The 17,631-nt window shown below is 53.5% G+C and overlaps 1 long non-coding RNA gene across 1 annotated transcript; it reads right to left on the reverse strand.

The window, feature by feature from the left end:
• Positions 1-10,224: 10,224 nt before the first annotated feature.
• Positions 10,225-15,534, reverse strand: LOC140649852 (uncharacterized). The gene is made up of 3 exons (XR_012041788.1): positions 14,958-15,534; positions 14,655-14,827; positions 10,225-14,283 (listed from the first exon to the last, which is right to left on the reverse strand). It is a non-coding gene; the product is annotated as an uncharacterized lncRNA (long non-coding RNA).
• Positions 15,535-17,631: the final 2,097 nt, after the last annotated feature.

Genomic DNA, 17,631 nt, shown 5'->3' on the forward strand with positions numbered 1-17,631 from the left:
TCGATGATCTTAAAGGTCTTTTCCAACCTAAACGATCTATGATTCTATGCTCCTCTCCTCCTGGTGACTGATGACCAGCCATAAGAGCCTGCAAACAGGATGGGCTTCTACTTGAAGGCCAGTGTTCCACGTGCCGTAACTCTGCCCGCAGCGTGCGTGAGAGCTTTGTCAGCAGAGAGCGGATTTGGTGATCCGGGGCAGCCGTGCCACTTGACGCAGCTTCCTGCCCGTCCCTGGGGCTCCCCTGGCTTCACAGAGACTTAAGTACAAAGGCTCCCAGTCGACCGACGGAGCGCGCGGTGGCAGCCGGCACAGCCCGTCCTGCAGCCCCTCTCCGTCAGCAGGGTGGGAAGCTGCACCGTGAGCCTGCTGCTTGGAGAAACGGTCAGACGGGGGCCTGAGGCTAAGCGTTTTTCTAACAGTTTATCAGGACAGCTCTGGAGGTTGCCTTCTGAGTGTCCCTGTATGTTTCAACCTATACAAGTATATCGTTTGTTATAAATCACATACATACATATATATTTTTAGCCCATGTAAGCACCACGGTTTTGCACAGTGTTTTTCCCAAGCCTGCTGCTCAGCATCCGCAGCAGCCCGACAGAATGACTTTTCCCTTGGTCTCTGCTACTTAGCCGAAGCGTTGGGGTTACCGTACCCACATAAGGATGCGGTCTGAGAGTCCCGCTGCGAGGACGCGGTGGGGAAGGTGGCACGGACGGGGAAGGGAGATGCCTGCGCAGGCACAGCCCCGTGCTGCTGGGGCACCCTCCGAGCGGCTTTGGTCCCTGCTCCGTTCCCTTCCCTCCGCTCCCCTCTGCCTGGGAGCGAAGGGATGAGCCCAGGGAGGACTCGTACGTCTGACCCTTTGGACAGCGCGGCAGCCCGGGCACAGCCTGGAGAGAGCGAGCATCAGGCGGGAAAGAAGGGGCCAGCATATACAAATACGGCAAGTGTGCGAAATGTATTGGAAATAACCTTATGAGGTAGGCTTGCGTTGGAGCAGAGTTAGCATACGGATCCGGTTACTTATTTGGCCTGCTCCCTGCGCTCCCAAGCAGTAGGAATGTAGTTTGTTCTTTTTAGCAGGGTATAAACATTTACGCTCTCCTTTCTGACCCTATCACTTTGATCTCCTCCATATACTTTTCCAGCAATGCCTACTGGCAATGGAAAAATGCATTAGCCTGAGCTAATTTGTTTTTCCTTTATATACAAGTGCATTAAGTCTTGGGAAATGGGACAGTGAAGTGGGATTGCGGAGCTGCAGGGCAAATCGGTGCATCCGTAACACCGTAACGAGGTTGTCGGCGCGCGTTTGTGACGGGAGGTGGTGGAGATTTTGGGTCATGATACTTTTACTTCTTAAAAGGATTTGCTTTCTCTTCTTTGGTGCTAAACGTTTTTTGCCATCAGCAAAGCAAACAAAAAAGGTGTCTAATTGCTCTGCCCTTTCTGAGGGCTGTTTTACATGAGTAGGGAAGATTAAGAGGAAAAGAGAAACTTATGAAAATTTATAAGCATAATTCATGGGGCCAGACTGTGAGTGAGCATAAATCAGTTGCTCCTTTTCTGGATTCATTCTGTCTATCGCTTTTGAGCAGTAACGTTTTTGTCTCACAGTGTCTTTTTTTTTCTTTTTCCTTTCTAGTTTCCTATGTGTGTAGTGCTGGAACCTGCATTAAGGTGAGCAAGCGGGTGTGCTTACATTTCCTTAACCTGCTCGGCATGCTCGTCGCCAGCCCAAAGCTGCTCCAGAGGGCTGCAAGAGGGACGTCGTCCCGGGTCCCCGCCGAGAGGACGGTGTGGCACCTGCCTGGGCAGCGCCGGCTGCGAGGGCCACAGCAGGGCCGTCCCGACGGGTGGGCTCCGACCGGCGGGCTGCGGCCAGGCAGCGGGGCTCTCCCCGAGCTGGGGAGCGTTTGTGCACGGCTCGCTCCCCTTCCGCTCCTGGCCATCACAGCGCGCCGAGCCACCGACTTGCTGTTTCCTTAGTGACCGATGAATGGGAAAAAGGCACAGGGAGGATTTTATTTTTTAAAGTGTAGAAGTCCTGTGCCAGCACGGCTACTTGTGTTGCTAAGCGGCTGCAGCAGGCAGCAGCTTTCCTTAGCACAGAGAGCGTGGTCTAAATCCCTGCCTGAGCGCAGGGCGCAGGTTGAGCCCCTGACCGACGAGGGCGAGTTTGGCAGCCGGGCAGGTAAGACAGAGTGACTGATTCCTGCGCTGATTAAAAGCCATTCATTTCCTCCAGCTAACTTCAGAGGTAATTAAAATACCCTTCCATCTTCAGCTGCCTTAAATCCACAGGAAAAACGCAGCGTGCAGTCTCCGATGGCCGGAGCCGTGCTCAGGCCAGGTGTGTCTGCGCTGACACAAGCAGCAGCAGAGCCCCGGGCTGTCCTGGGCTTGGACACCCTGCACTGCACGCTGTGCTTTGCTTCTGAAATGCCTGCGAGGGCGTATGAGTTAAAGACCTATTTCTGCATGCAGGTCCCTCGTACGCGCAGCAGCCGTCACTTGCAGAACAAGAAGTCTCAATTTATCATCACGCTGCAACACTTCACGGGGCTGCTCTTGCACGTACACCACGTGACATGGCATTCAGGCAGCCTTTCTTTTTTCTTTGCTTTTGTTGGCCCTCAACTTGGATATTTATGCATGTAAAATATCACAAACAAGTTGGCAGTATATCACAGCTTTGCTTTTGTTTCTTGATGGGTAACTTTTTTTTGCGTTTTTCTTTTCTTCATTAGGAAAAAGGTAGCACTAGTAGGACTCCATTACTGTATGTGATTTGAAACTAGTGTCCCTGCTCCCCTGGATAATGCCGGAATACAAGGTCTGACTAATCCCTGGTGCCCTGTTTCACGTGGGATCCGGTCTCCTGGCGCCAAGGGGAGCTCAGAGATTCTCTAGCCGGGTCTGAAGGCGTCAGCTGGGCACCTCTGTACAGGACGAAGCTCCAGGGAGAACTCTGGAAAAGGTACGCTCAAATGCTGTGAAAAGACGAGAATATCCTAATGCTGAAAATGCTACAGCAGCTCTACAGTTCGGGACATCTTTTGACTGGTTCTCCACCCTCTCGCTGGTCAGCTATCCGAAGGGCAATCCACCATTTCTTTTTTATTTTGTTACAAAAGTAATAGAAAAGGGGTTATTCCTTGCATTGTTTTTATTTCAAGTAACTTGAGGTTGCAAGGACATGATTGCTCACTTGGGGCATATCTCATTGCAGTCCAAATACTAAAGGGGGATTCAAATACTATAATCTGGTTTCTGGTTTTGACAGCCGTAAGATCACAGTGACATTAGGGAGAGTGTCCTGAATTCTTTGTCTCAACATCCCATATCTAGAAGGGGAATAATCTTTTTCTGTTTTGCAAGTCCTCAGACTATGAAATCAAGGCAAAGAATACGAACCGTCTAATACAGTAAATTCCTGAGCTCAGCTAGCACTTTGCAACCTTTCGATGCTACCAAAAAAACCCTGTGGTGGAATTGCCCACGAGGTAGCTTGCAGGAGGATTTTGGATTACACCTGCCCTTAAGAACTTTATAACCCTTTCAGGGCTGAATTGCAATGAGAAGAAAACTACAAATACATTTTCCAACTTGGCAGTAGGCTATTTGCTTTACTGCAATGTAGCGATGTGCTTCGCCCAGCCACACGTAGCTTGGGCTGAAACTTCACTTTTAACTGAGCATTGGGTGTAACCCAAAAGCCTGCCTGCTGTCCCGAGATCCTTGTAACTCCTGGGAGAAGGGAGGGAGCTGCAGGCTTCCGAATTAATTACGGACATTGTGACTTCTGCAAACTTTCTTACTCTTTGCACCATGGAAGTTGAAGAAGAAATTGATTGTGTTTAAAATTAGTTAAAACCAATGTATCACTAAGGTAAATACATACTTTAAAAGTACCTGTAGCTGAGATTTTAAAGAAGAGTTCAAAGCTGTTTCCTATTACCACTGCTACAGATGATGCCCGACCAAGCAAGAAGCGGAGGCTCAGTGTTTCACAGGGTGCAAGCAGTCTGTTCATTTAAGATACAGGCAGAAACCTCCAATTTAAAAGCACTGAGTCCATAGAGAGTGCGATGTCAGGCCACTGTCTTCCTCGCATCGCTCTGCAGCCAGAGATGCTGAAGCACTTCATAGCAGCAATATGCAGCAGCAGCAGGACGGGGCCAGGGCCGGAGGAGGAAGGTGCCGTGCTCAGGGAAGCCCCAGGGAGGAGGAGGAAGGTGCCGTGCTCAGGGAAGCCCCAGGGAGGAGGAGGAAGGTGCCGTGCTCAGGGAAGCCCCAGGGAGGAGGAGGAAGGTGCCGTGCTCAGGGAAGCCCCAGGGAGGAGGAGGAAGGTGCCGTGCTCAGGGAAGCCCCAGGGAGGAGGAGGAAGGTGCCGTGCTCAGGGAAGCCCCAGGGAGGAGGAGGAAGGTGCCGTGCTCAGGGAAGCCCCCCAGAGCAGGGGCAGAACCTGCAGTCCCAACTGCAAGCCTGTCTCTCGCTCTGTCCCCTCGTCCAGCCAGCCGCCGCAGGCTTGCCAAAACTATGCTCCTGATTTTGTGGTGACGCGCTCCATCTTGGCGGTGAAGACACAAGCCAAAGTCGCCGTGCTTGTTTGGGTGAAGATGCACGTGGACCCCGTCCTGCTCTCCAGCAGCAGAGAACGGCCGCCTCGGCGGAGCCCCTCGCCCGCCCCTCGCTGCAGAGCCCGAGGACGAGGGGCAGGCCGGTGCTCGCCTGGAGCGGGCGCGGAGGAGCCGGCAGCCCTGCCAGCGCCGCGGCACACGCCTTTGGGAACCGGCAGCATGCTGGTGGAGATCCAGAGGCCTGGAGTGTGGTTTTGATTAAGACCCGCTGTTTTCCCAGCACTCTTCCGAGACGGCCACTGTTGCGGCTTGCAGCGTTTCTCATGGTGTGGGTGAACCAGGAGCTCCGTGGCTACGGGCTCTGAGCTGGGTGGCTCCGGCAGCCTCTGCCAGCTCGCGGCCACAGGCTAGTGCAGGCGTAACCCGTTAGTGGAGTCTCTGCTCATTAGCAGTGGTTGCAGGCAGTGCCGGCTTGCTCCGAAGGTGACCACAACGCAACCTGGGCTGGTATATGAGTGTCTGGCAGGCAACAGCGGATGTAGCTTGGATTATCCTGGGCTCCGGCATGGGAAACCATACGTTGTCCTTCAGCCAGCAGGCAGCTCTGCTTCTGTCCTGGGACGCGTCTTCCTCCTTCTGCTTGTCCAGCTTCATTCACGATGGCTATAAAACACAGTAGTATTTGGAGGTGTTAAGTGCGTGCTGTTATTATAGGTAATTGTAACTATTTACTTTCTTCCCTAAATCTTGTCGTTCCTGCCATCACACCTTTGCCACTGCCAGGCTCTCAGCTGAAGCAGCTGTACCGAGGGTGAAAGGATAAATCATAAACAGACACTTTTTCTCTAAAGTGAAAGGCTTAATCACAATGGGATGGTTTTGCCCCTGATCTCCCTGAGGTCAAGCAATAGTCTGAATTCATCCCTGCTATAGCGGGCTGAGCTGAGGATTGTGTCTAGTCGTAGCATCCAGCCATTTGCCTTGTAACCGGGATCCATTTGTCCTATTAAGATAGACAATCCCCTGCGCCAGCTGCCCACATAAAAACCAGGCCAGCAAAGCTTCGTCCACGCTGGTCGCAGGTTACAGCGTGCTAACGTCCTGACGTACCTGCTGCTCTTCGGCTTGGTGCTATTTTTCCTTCTTCCCAGACCCGATTCTCTCTCAGCAGAAGATGCGCTCTCGGGTACCAGCTTTGTGCAATAAGAGAACGCGAAGCCTTATTAAAAGCCTCTGCCTTCGTTTCTGCTGCAGCTAGCATTGTCTTGGAAAACCAAACCAAGGAATTAGCAAAACCAAAACTATTAAAAGAGCCAAAAGTATGATTAAAACCACTACAGGCAACTCAGCTGCCTCTCTGTAAATAACAGCTTGCAGATGTGCAGAATGAAGTAACGCTGGCGTTTTGCAATTCAGCTAAACTCCAAATACTGGGTGCTGCTGAGAGGAGAGTGGGCTCCGAGACGCAGCCCTGCTCTCCTGCCTGCCCCGGCCAGGCAGAGGAGATGACGCTGCGGATGCGGCTCGTGGAGTTCCTCGCTGACTGCCCCTCTCCAGAGCTCCCCAGTGGCTGAGTCTCCGCGGGCTGCGATACCCTGAGCGAGGTCTGTGGGACGCGGTGGCAGAGCCCGCTCTTGGTGCCTAAAAGCAGCACTAGGTCTTCCAGGCGCCCCAGGTAGCCCCAGCGCCTGCTGCTGCCGCTCGGCTCTGTTCTGGTGTTTGCCTTCCCATCCCTGCACTGCCCGCTCTCTGCAATAACGTCTCGCTGAATTTTATTCACTCAGAGAGGCACGTTTCTGGCTTGCCTGCAAAAGCAAGCCACGCTCGTGCAATCTGCTTCGCAGAGCGAAAAGAGAAGGCTGGGACAGCGTTAGCATCAGAGCCCAGGGAAACTCCAGCCAGGCTGCCCTCTGAGCAGCCGGTGCCCCTGAGCCCTGCCGGACCCCGCTCCGCTGCTGCCCCGAGCCTCTCCCGGCTGACGCGCGCTGCCAACAGCTCCGTGCCTGCCCGGCCCCGTGCCTGCCCGGCGGCAGCACCAGCTGATGGGTAGGAGAGAGCAGAGCTGACAGACTCGAAGCACGGCGGCCTGCGGTCTGTAAGCAATTTAATTCCTGTCTCTGCTGCCCTGTGCCCACCGCCTCTCCTTGCAGAGGTGCGAGGAGATGACCGTTACCTGCCCGCAGCCCGTGGTGCTAGATCACGGACCTCTTTGCTCTGCTGTCTGGGAGCACAGGCCGGCTCGAAGCACAAGAGAAGACTTTCCATGCTTCACGCTGCAGAGCAGAGGAGAGCGCTCTGTCCGGAGACCTGCTCGGCACTGCGCCTGCCCAGCCACGCACGGTGCCGAGGGCAGGACCGGCGCACGGCCAGGCCCTATCCTTTGCATCCCCTGACCAGCCAGCGCTGCGACGAAATCCCCGGCTCCCTGAGCCGTAAGATTGCGTGCGATGTTCACCTGCCTTTTAAACAAGGTAATTTCCTATTCGGGGCTGCGGAGAGATTTTGAAATGGTCGTGCCTATCTCTACCCCCTCCCTCCTTTAAAGCTTGCGAAACAGGAGGAAAGAGCCCTGTTTTGTGGAGTCTCACAGTTCTCAAGTCAACCACAGGATTTTGGGGGCTTGACTCGTGATTTCTGAATAGCTGGGGCTGGCAGCTCTGCATTCGTTGGCTTTCTGCCCGGATGACTAACTATAAAAAGACATGTTTGGATTTCTGTGGCGTTCATCATTTATTTCAGAAAATACAGCAGCATGGTTTTAGGCAGACCCAAATATGGTAATTGCATTGCCTCTTCTCTGTCATCTCTGTTTGAGACAAAAGAACGACTCGGATTCCAACACTTTTTTCTTACCCCAACGCACACCTGACACCAGGAATACATCTATTGAGGCTGTTGAAACCTTTCTAACTCTTACTGTGCTGCTTATGATATTTTAATGCCTTTCTGAAAGTCCCATCTCTTCTGGGATTAGGAGCAAGTCTCTGCTTTTGTACCTTAAAAAAAAAAAAAAATTCTACCACTTTCTCTGGGAAGAAAAACTTGGAGGAAAGGAAAACCTAGCCAATGCAGTAACGAGACAAATAAGCAGTTAAAACCCAAGAGGTTTGTTTGTTTTCAAGCGCGCTAACGCAAGGCACGACCCAAGCGGCCCGCACGGAGCAGAGGCAGCGTGGGGCTCTCCCTCCCAGAGCACGCGAGCTGGCGAGCGGCCGCGTCGGAGCGTGGAGCAGCCGCAGCCCGGGTGAGGAGTGACCCTCTGCTCGGGGCCGCGGGAGCCGGAGAAGCTACCCATCCTTCCCCGGCCACGCCGACCAGCTCGGCGTGGGACGTTTTGTATGCAGCTGTATTCCGTTCACATCAAAGCGTGTGACTGCAGGGAGAAGGGAGAGGGATCTGGGAGGAGACCAGCCTCTCTCCTCGTGCAGCCTGACCCTTTGGTACCTGGTGTTGTCCCGCAAGAAGTCCTTGTTGGAATAAGCTGCTTCTCCCGCTAAGGCGAGGACCTGGAGAGACGCCGTGTTGGCTGGCGTGACGACCCGTTGCTAGTCTCCCGTGTCCTGCCACAGCCCTTCCCTCCCAGCTCCGGCGGGCAGCCCCGGGAGAAGGCGGACGGACACTGTGTGCCCGTGGGCACAGGCTGGTGGCTCCGGGGCAGCTCGGGGCCCGCGGCTGTGCCGGCCCCGGTGCGGCAGGGGCTCCGCGCCTCCCCTGCCCTGGCATCCGCTGCTTTCGGCCAGTTCTGTGCTCCGCGTCCCAGCCAAGGGGCTTTTCACAGCAGCGCTTGCCTTCGTCCCTTCACGTTTATTCTGCTCTTCTCCCTGAGCCTGCTCCCGCGCCACCTCAGCCCCGTCAGGACCTTCGGTTGTCCAAGGAGTTGGCAAGACCCTTCAGTTCCTCCCACGGCCACGGAGGACTCTGACAGCACCGCTGGTGCTGCGGCATTCGCCCCCCGACATCAGCTGTCCCCATCCCCCCCCCAGCCCTTCCGTCCCCCGCAGAGGGGTGTTTCGGGGCCCTGCCAACTCCCGGCGCTCCCCGTCTTCTGCCAAAAGCAGGCCAGGGCCGTTGCCAGGGCTCTTCCTGACCCTTGCCTGACAGACTCCATCCCGACAGACTCCATCCCGTGGCCCAGGAGCTCCTCCGCCCTTCCCCGTGGTCTGCCCACGCGCCCCACCGCAGCAGTGCAAGCCAGCGTCTCCTCAGCTTCACCTGCCCAACCTTTTCAGCTACGGCCATGAGAGATGGGAGCTCTCTTAAGCCCCTCTGACAGGTTGCCTGAGATTTCATTCTCTCTTTTCCCCCCTCTCTGCTAAATGCCACCGATGTAAGCAGCCGCTGCTCGGGGCCCCCGGCCCCGGGCTCTGCCGTCTCTCGGGTACGACAGCAGCTGGGCCTGAAGAAGGATTGAACCCGTGGGAGATGGCAGCAGCCACCTACGCTCAGACAAAGAGGTAGCACGGCGCTCGGCTGCCGGTTCTGCTGTTTGGCATAAGAGACACGTATGCTCCTCTCCCCTAAAGCGAGACCTCTCTGACTGCAGCCGGGGAACGCTCCGCCAGCAACGTCTTCGTTAAACAGCGTATCCCGGAGGAACGGGTCTGGGCAGGACCAGAAAGGTCTCACCAGCCCTGCCTGCCTCCATCCCAGTAGCTTCCTACAGGTCCCCTGCTCTGGGGCTCCGTGTCCTTCCAAGGCAATCTCATCCTAGCTCTCTGTTAGCCTTCCTCTTTCAAAGCTTTTCCTAATGTCTGGGCTGCACCTCCTTCACTGTGATTAACGTCCGTTGCCGCTTGCCCCATTCGCCGCGGCCATGGAAAACAAATTATTCACTTGTCTTTGCGGCAGCATTTTATCTATTTAAAGCTTGCTATTGCAACCACGCCTCTCTGTCCCCTCTACTTCTCCTGCGCCCCCGCCTTCTTTTTGCTGGACTAAGCAGTCCCAGCTCTTCCGCCTCTGCTGTAGGCCATGTCTTCCGGGCCTCTGCTCGCAAAACCTCAACGGCCTGAGCACGAGGCTCGGCGCAGCGCTTTCAGCCTTAGCTGCGCTTCTCGGCTGGTATCAGTGCTAGCGTTTTTAGGACGAGAGAGGAAGGGATGGCCGACTCACTTCGCATGACAGGCTCTCCTGAAAATCTCCTTTAGCCAAGGCTGAACAACATGGTGGCATCTGCAACCAGGTCTCCACCCTCCCGGGGAAGTGGAGAAGAAACTGGCCGTGGCCAGTTGGCATGAGGCAAGGGAAGCGGATGTGCATTTTTGGTTTGTGTGTATATATATGTGTGTGTCTGTGTATGCATATAAATTAGAACTTGTGCTTTTTTTTTCTATTAAAATATTCATAGACTTGCTAAATCTTGCATGTCTATCTCATGAGATACAGGGAGCTTTAAAGTCCAGGTTCTTGTAGTCAAGCGGATTTAAATTCTCTTTTGTCAGATTTTTTTGCTATTTTCTAGCCATTCCTACCCCTTCTGACTGAAGAGAATAACACTTGAAAATGTGACTGACTACATGTTCTAGTAGCAGGAGGCAAAGAAAAGAATCCACTTATTCTCTCAAAAAAACCCCAACAGCCCACTTAAATTTTCTGAGTCAAAGTAATGATTTTACTGTAGCTCGATCCACCACCACAGAATACTCCAGCTACCGCCGCTACCCAGCCTGGTGGCTGTCAGGTCTTATAATGACCTTAACTTGTGACACATTAACGGGTTTACAGGTTTCCTCAAAGCAAAACGGCCTGGCAACGTCTAGCTCTCCAAAGCAAGTCACACAGCCTCATTCTTGAGGCCTGGCGACGCCACGGGGGAGCTTTGGTCACCAGCCCGTACCCGGCTGCTCCTCGGGGCAGGGCTCGCAGCACCCCGCTCCTGCTGGGCCCGGCGCACGGGGCTGGAAGCGGCCGTGCCTCCGTCGGATGCCGCACGAAGCGCGTCTGCGTGGGCTCCGTCCGCACCCCCAGCTGCTGATGTCCTTCGCTCTGCGAGCTGGAGGCGTCATCGTGACTGGACTCGGAGCTGCTGAGGGCTGGGAAGGGCTTCCTACCCGTACCGCTGTCACTGCCGGCGACGGCAGCGTGAGACGTTGCCTTGCCGGGGAAACGGAGAGGCTGGGGAGAGCGGGCGCACAGCACCTCGCCTCCTTAGGTGTCTGCTCACCGTGTGGAAGGATCTCTGATCGGGTAAAATAAGTTGCAAGAAAAAAGATACCGAGCTCAGGCCAGAAAGAATGGATAACTGGCATATGATGGGAGAAAATAGCAATGGACTGAAGAGGAGGAAGAATAAGCAAGGTCATGAGTAAACACAGGTTCCTCTCATTTCTCTCCTCGATGTTTTCAAACGGGGAAATTTGTCCCCGCACCTCAGTTCGCAGCTGCTAAAGCCGCTCCTGCGCCCCGGCTGAGGAGCAAGGGGGCTCGGCGCGCGGCAAACCGGCCGCGCGGCTGCCTCCCGCCGCGAGGTGCTCGGCAGCCTGGGCGGCTGCCCTGTGCTCCCCCGGCTCTGGGGCTGCTCAGCCGCTCTCGGGTTCTGCTGGAGGGAGCGGAGCCCCGGCTGCGCTGCCCGGTCCTGTCCCCTGCGAAGGACCTGCCTGCGCTCGCGGGCTGCTCCCCAGAAGCAGCGCGCCGGGTGGGAGCGGGTGTTTTCAGTGCGGTATCTAGCTGGCTTTTACCCGCCACGGTGTTCCTGCGTCGTAATCAAAGCGATGAACAGCCCAACCACCCCGAGCAGACGGTGAGGGAGCTCTGGGAAAGAGAGGAGGACACGCTGGGGTTGATTTCCACCCTGCCCCCTTACACAAAGAGAAGGAGCTGGGGTAGGAGAGCGCTCCCGTGCTGTGGTGTCAGTGCTGGGCTGGTTGGGGCACAGCTATGTCCCTCTAAGCAACTCAGTCCGTGGTTTTCTTATCAACGGTAAGTAAATATTTGCTGTTTGTACTACTGCGGTGTGCTGAGCAATGTGTTAGGCTGGGTGACCGCTCTGTCCTCCAATTAACAAATTATTTGCTCATTTTTAAACTCTCGCTATTTCCCCTCTGCCTCTGATACTCAGGCAGCGGTGAAGCAAGCGTCGTTTTAACTGTCAGCAGGCATGTCGCAATAGGGATCATGAATTGTTGAGTGCCAGCGGTGCTGCTGAGCCACCGTCGAGCTCGAACACGCCGAGAAAGGCCAGCCTTGGCCTCGAGCAGTCGCAGGAGAGCAAAGCGCGACGAGTGTGGAGGGAGTTGTGGCGCGGTCAGAGCAAAGGCATGGCAGAGCTCCTCGGCCCGAAGCCTTCCTGCCCTGCCCTGCCCTGCCCTAGCCCTGCGGGGGCTTGTCCCCGGAGCAGGCTGGTGGCCCTCTGGGGTTTAGATGGGGAGAGGTTATAGCCCTTCCCACTGCGCGTGGCGTGGGCTGGGGGCTGGTCGCACACGCCGTGCTCCTGGCAGGCCTGGTGAGATAGCAGCTTCTGGCAGGGCAGAGGTGACAAAACGTTGGAGGTGGCTGTCGCTGCTGCCGGCACCGTGCAGGCACGCCGGGCAGCTTGGCAATGCAGCTTGGCGTGCCCGGTGCAGGAGCGGGGCTCGGGCCAGCGTCGTGCTCCTCGGGAGCCCTTGCACGGCAGCAGTGTTTTGCAGAACAAGCATTTGGTTTTAGGTTTTTATTAATGCTTACTCCATTTTATTAATATTTTCATCATTTGTTTCACAGCTGGTTGTTGTTATTTTTTCCTTTAATTGGCTTGCAGCAGATAGTAGGAGATTAAATTAGCGGCTGTACTCTGAGGAAGAAGTTCGGCATAATTAGCATAGGCAGCGATCACTGGGAATGAGCAAGTGCTTTAATCGCTTAATGATTACCACTTGCCTCTCCTATCCCCATAACAAACTGGCCTGAAACCACTTCCACAGAGCCTTCCTTTCTTAACCTTTGGCTTTTGAGAGCTCGGAGCAATAACATTTGCGTGGCCAAAACTAAAGCGTCCTGTTCATTAAAAAGCAAAACCTGGTGAGCGGTTAGGTGGACTCTTGGCTCTGCGATGCCAAGCAGCCCGTGCCTGTTCAGTCAGTCTCTCTGAACAAGAGGTGGGCAAAGTACCACGCAATAGACAATTTGCTTTTTCCATTCAGCCACTTGATTGCCCTACGCGCAGATTTCCACAAGCTTTCCTCCACGTTACTTGCGGTCAGCAGAGCCTCTCCTGCTGAGAACCTCTGGAAGGGATTTGAAATGTCAGTCTGGAAGCGGGAGTCGTGCCCAGAGGAGATGCAATGTTTCCGCCTCGGATGCTGTGCTGAGCTGCCTTTGGATGACCGTAGCGAACCCTCTGTTTGCTGAAGGGCTCAGGTCATTAATTCATCGTTAGGTGTGGTCATTCCTGGCTGTCAAAGGGCTTTTCAGAGTAACCTAGGTGTGTCTTGCTCGAGGTGACCTGCTGTGGCTGCTGTCGGCGATGTCCGCTCTGAGCCCGTCGTGCGATTGCTGCGCTGTGTTGACCTAGCAATTTCACTTTAAAATTCAGACATCTTTAGACCTGCGTCATTTTAAGAGCTGGTAGCCCAGTATAGATCTAGCAATTTGATTCAAGATGGAGAAGAGGTACGCAGATGCACGTGATGCTGCTCTAAATGTTAAGCGCACTCTGCTGTGGATGTGCTGTTAAAGGTCATGTGGAAAAGCTGTCTGGGTTTGGGATTTTTTGGTTGGTTGGGGTTGGTTTGTTAACATCAAGCAATCAAGGCTGTGATGAACCAGGGAAGGGTGGATGCAGCATGCAGCTTCACTTCAAAGGCGTGCAGCCACGTAACTTCTCCTCACCACAGGGGTGGTACCCGTGGCTAACGTTAGAGCATGTGATAACTTGTGGGCCACCAAAGAGAAGCAAAAGCTCCGTGTTTATCTGAAAAGGAAGCATTCGCAGCTCTGCTATAGGGCTCGAGAAACACAACGCGCAGCTCCCTTCTAGCTCTCTGTAAGGCAAGTGAATATGAGTAGGGCAGGTGCAGTTTACATGCGCTGCCTTTGGCTGAGTTCACCATAAGCCCTACTTAGAAACTTGCCGTGAACTTAAGTTTAGAAACTTGCAGTGAACTTAAACCCGAGTGTCAAACACTTTAGCCAGAACTAACGGGGAGAGGGGGAAGTTTTGTTTGTTAGCAGAAGGAACCGATAATATAGCACAGTGTCTCTGCGAAAGCCAGAATATTACCAAAATATTACAGTATCTTAGCCCCAAATTCTAGGTGAGTCACGGTACGGTAGCATCTAGGAGCAGGTTCTGCACGAGAAAGGGTGCCTGGCAGGCTGCTCGGAGCCCATGCCCCTGCCAGGGAGGAGCTGGCCGGTGCCGTGTGCTCGCGTGGACTTTTGCACGGGGGCTGCGGATACAGGAGGAGGGCAGGGGGATGTGCGGGGGTGAGCCGCTGCTCGGGAAGGCCCTTCAGAGAGGTCCGAGCTGTCCTCGGGGACGGGAGAGCGTGCTGTGTTCAGCGTGGGTGGGTGCAGGGAAACACCCGTGGCTGTGCATGGGTGAAACTCTCATCCCCTCCCGGGTCCCAGGTAACCGCGTCAGCCCAGGGAAAGGACGTGGCTGCCATTGCGACGGTTCAAGAAACATTCTCTTGGCCTTCTTGAATGGCGGTGTTGTGCTGAACAGAGGTGCTCCTCCAGACAAAGGTCTTGGCAGGATCCAAAAAAGGGAGTGGGAATCCTATGAATAGCAAGGACAAAGTGACTGTAATTAATGACAAAAACACTTCTGGCTAGACACTGAAACTCATGAAGCAGGGTTTAAAATAGTCTCTAACTTTGAGAGATCAGGATAAAATTTAACCTGGGGAGACTATCTGATATCTGCCTTTAAGAGGCTCTTCCTCCTTTTGCCGTATGCCACGGTGGCCCAGACCAGGGCTCTGTTTAATTTAAAAACAAACAGAAAAACAAAACCACCCCAAACAAACAAAACCGAAACCGAAACACCCCACAATTTTTGTTTGTGCTGCTGTGCTGCACCTTTCCCTTTGGGAAAGAATAAAACAGAAAGTTTCTGCTCCCCCTAGCCTCCCAAAAGTAGAGGCTGACCTGCTGGAGGCTGCAGTAGGCATCCTTCTGCGCTCGCCTTACCCCCCAGCATCTTCCAGTGACTTAGAGCTCCACCCCAACGGCTGAGACCCGAGCGCCTGGTTTTAGTCATTGGTTTTCCCTAAGTCCTCGAAGCAGCATCTGATCTTTGTCCCTTGCAGTGATTTACACTTCTGGAAAATGAAATTTGATCCTAGGTTAACAATAAATAGAAGTTAATTATAGGGGATCACAGTTCAAAACCCTGAAGCTGAAACGCATGCAGGCAGGCAGGCTCTGCTTTACGTGCACACAAATACTCACCCCTTCGTGTTCCTCCGTGAGCAAGGCAATGGCTATCCCAGGAATCTCCCGCGCGCTGCTTTTAAGGAGGGCTGAGCGCACTATCCAAGCCCAATGGACTCTGTTATTATCATTTGTCTGTGTCTTAATGTGCTGCCTGGGGGCAGATCCCATTCAATGGAATTTGCCTCTTTTACTGCGCAAAAGAATAGTCCCCGGGTGGGTTTTGATTTTACCCAGATGTGCGTGTTGTTCAGCAGCGCCCACCGAGTCCTCTCTCCAGAGAGAGACAAAACATCATACGCAACGGCAGGCGGAGGAAGGGCTATAAAGCACCCTGCTCCGTGTAACGTCTCGGCGATGGGGAAGGTACCCCTCGCCTGCATCTTTGTGGGGGTTTTTCATCTTTTCCTGAAACACCTGGTGCTGTCCCCGTCAAAGCAAGGACGTTGTTCTAGACGGGCCTGATAATGTCTGGCAATTCCTGGCTTTGCATCACGCTGAAGCAGGCTACTTTTGTTCAAAAGGAGGGAGATGATGCTGCTGTCCCCAAGCCCGGTGGCCGCTGCTCGCGCGGCTGCATCGCGTAGATGCTCCGTGAGCAGGGCTCAGGCTGGAGGAATGTGACGTGCGGCTTCTCTGGGGTAAGGCGTGAAGACAGCTGAGAAGTCATGGGAGCTGCAATGCAGAGGGTGCTTTTGATATTGCAAAACCAGGCATTGGGAGCCAAATTCTTGAGATTAGATACTAGCTAAGGTAAAAAAAAAACAACTTTTTTTTCCCCTCTCTCCCATGCAAGCACACGTGTTCCTTCTGCTGTTTTGCTGTCATACATGCTGTTTTTTTCTGGGCTTGTGCTCTCAGGAGAAGCGCTGCTAATACAGGCAGCAGTTGAGAGGACGTTTATTTCTGGGCTGTTATCAGTCTGCCCGCTGCAGCTTCTCTGCTGCTGTGTCTTGCCATAGCCACAGACCTGTCCCAAGCTTTCTGCAGGAAACGGTAATGCAGGGTTTCTACCCTGCCTTGCGCGCTGAGGAATGGCTTTGCTCCGCTGCCGAAAGGGTTGTGAAAGGTCGCTGCGCTGTGCCGGCCGCGTTACTGGTCCGATGTGGACTCGTGTTCCGAGCTGGTCTGGGAGAGAGCTGAATATGGCCCCGTTCCTGGGGCTGCCCAGCCCCGTCCTGGTCCCGGCTGACTCCCGCAGCTCCATCCACTAACGTGCAGCACGCACAGAGTGAATTAACCTAATTTTAAAAATGAGAACGAAGGGAAATGGGATGGAGGAAAATCATTTCCCATTTAATTGAAAAGCTCCATCTCTGTAATTGGCTAAGATGTTGTTCCCTTTGCTGGTTTCTTAGGAACAGCTACATGCGTTTCTAGTCTTCCCCACTCCACGTGGTTTGGGAAAGTATGATGTCCAGCTATCGGTGTGCTTATGCACTCCAGGCAAAGCTAAGCTGTCAAGCACTCGCTAACCACAGTTGCAACCAGATCTTCCCATGTGGATATAAATCTAGAAACTAGTTTCTTCTTAAAACTGCTGGGCGCTGCGAGAGCTGAGCAGTTAGCTGGAAGCTTCCAGAAAGTGAGAAGTTTTGCTTGGGGGGGGGGAGAACAGTTTGTTTATTGAGCCTGAGACGTCCATTCGATGCATATCAGTTTCAACAAACTTAAGCCAAACAAACAGAAAATTTCCGAGATGACCAGATGTAGGTTCCCTGGGATCTGGCCTCTGGAAACAGCGGAGTCCTCAAGGCCAGGGCTGCATCTCCTGGCAGTGAAGTGCGTCGCAGCAGCAGTGTCACTGAGCAGGCCCCAGAAACCTCTGCTTCACTGGAAAGTTGAGGTTTCAGCCTAAAACCGCGAGGCCAGAATCTCAACCGTCCTCATCCTGGAGGGGCCTTTTGACACCGGTTGTGGCAATTGTTTTCAGCGCAGGATCTGGTGCAGCTTTTTATTTTTTTTATTTCTCTTTCCCCCCCTCCCTTCCCCATGCTGGCTAATCAGTTTTGGGTTGGTTTTTTGGGTTCTTTTAATGGTCTTACCTGCGCGAGGATGCAGAGAAGTTCCTTCACACTTATGCCGCCCAGCCTGATTTCAATGGCTTTTTTGAGAGGCACTTACAGGCACCACAGCCAGGATCACCACTTGGTGCTGCTGCTATTCAGTGGTTCCAAAATTAGTGGCTTTTGGGAGAGTCAGGGCATCGACAGTGGATGGGGTTCTTTCATATGCCCTGCTCATTCTAAAGGATCATTTTTGGATGATCCTTTAGATCCAAAAATCAGAAATATTGGAAAAATAGTTGTAGGATGGAAATGAAGAATACATAAATGCGTATGTAGAAGGTGAAATTTAGGTTGAATTATCTGAATTTTCATTTAACTAGGACACTTCCTTTTTCCGAAAAGTGCTTTCTTCACCTAGAAACACCTACCTTTCCACAAGCTCTCCCATCTAAGCAATGACTTTTTCTTGCCCTGCTTGCTTATAAAAACTGCCTGCAGGTCAAACCAAAAGGGTGTTAATGCTGTTCATAAACCAATGTTATTCTGTTCCTCTCCTAAACAGCCGTACTTAGAGAGGGATGTTTGTATGACCGTGTATACGGAAGGAGCTGGCGTGATAATATCACATAGAGAAATGCAGAGGGATAGCGTGGAGGGGTGACAGGATCACCTGCGAGAGGTGA

This window comes from Ciconia boyciana, chromosome 3, assembly GCF_034638445.1.
Source record: "Ciconia boyciana chromosome 3, ASM3463844v1, whole genome shotgun sequence".
NCBI classification, from domain to species: Eukaryota; Metazoa; Chordata; class Aves; order Ciconiiformes; family Ciconiidae; genus Ciconia; species Ciconia boyciana.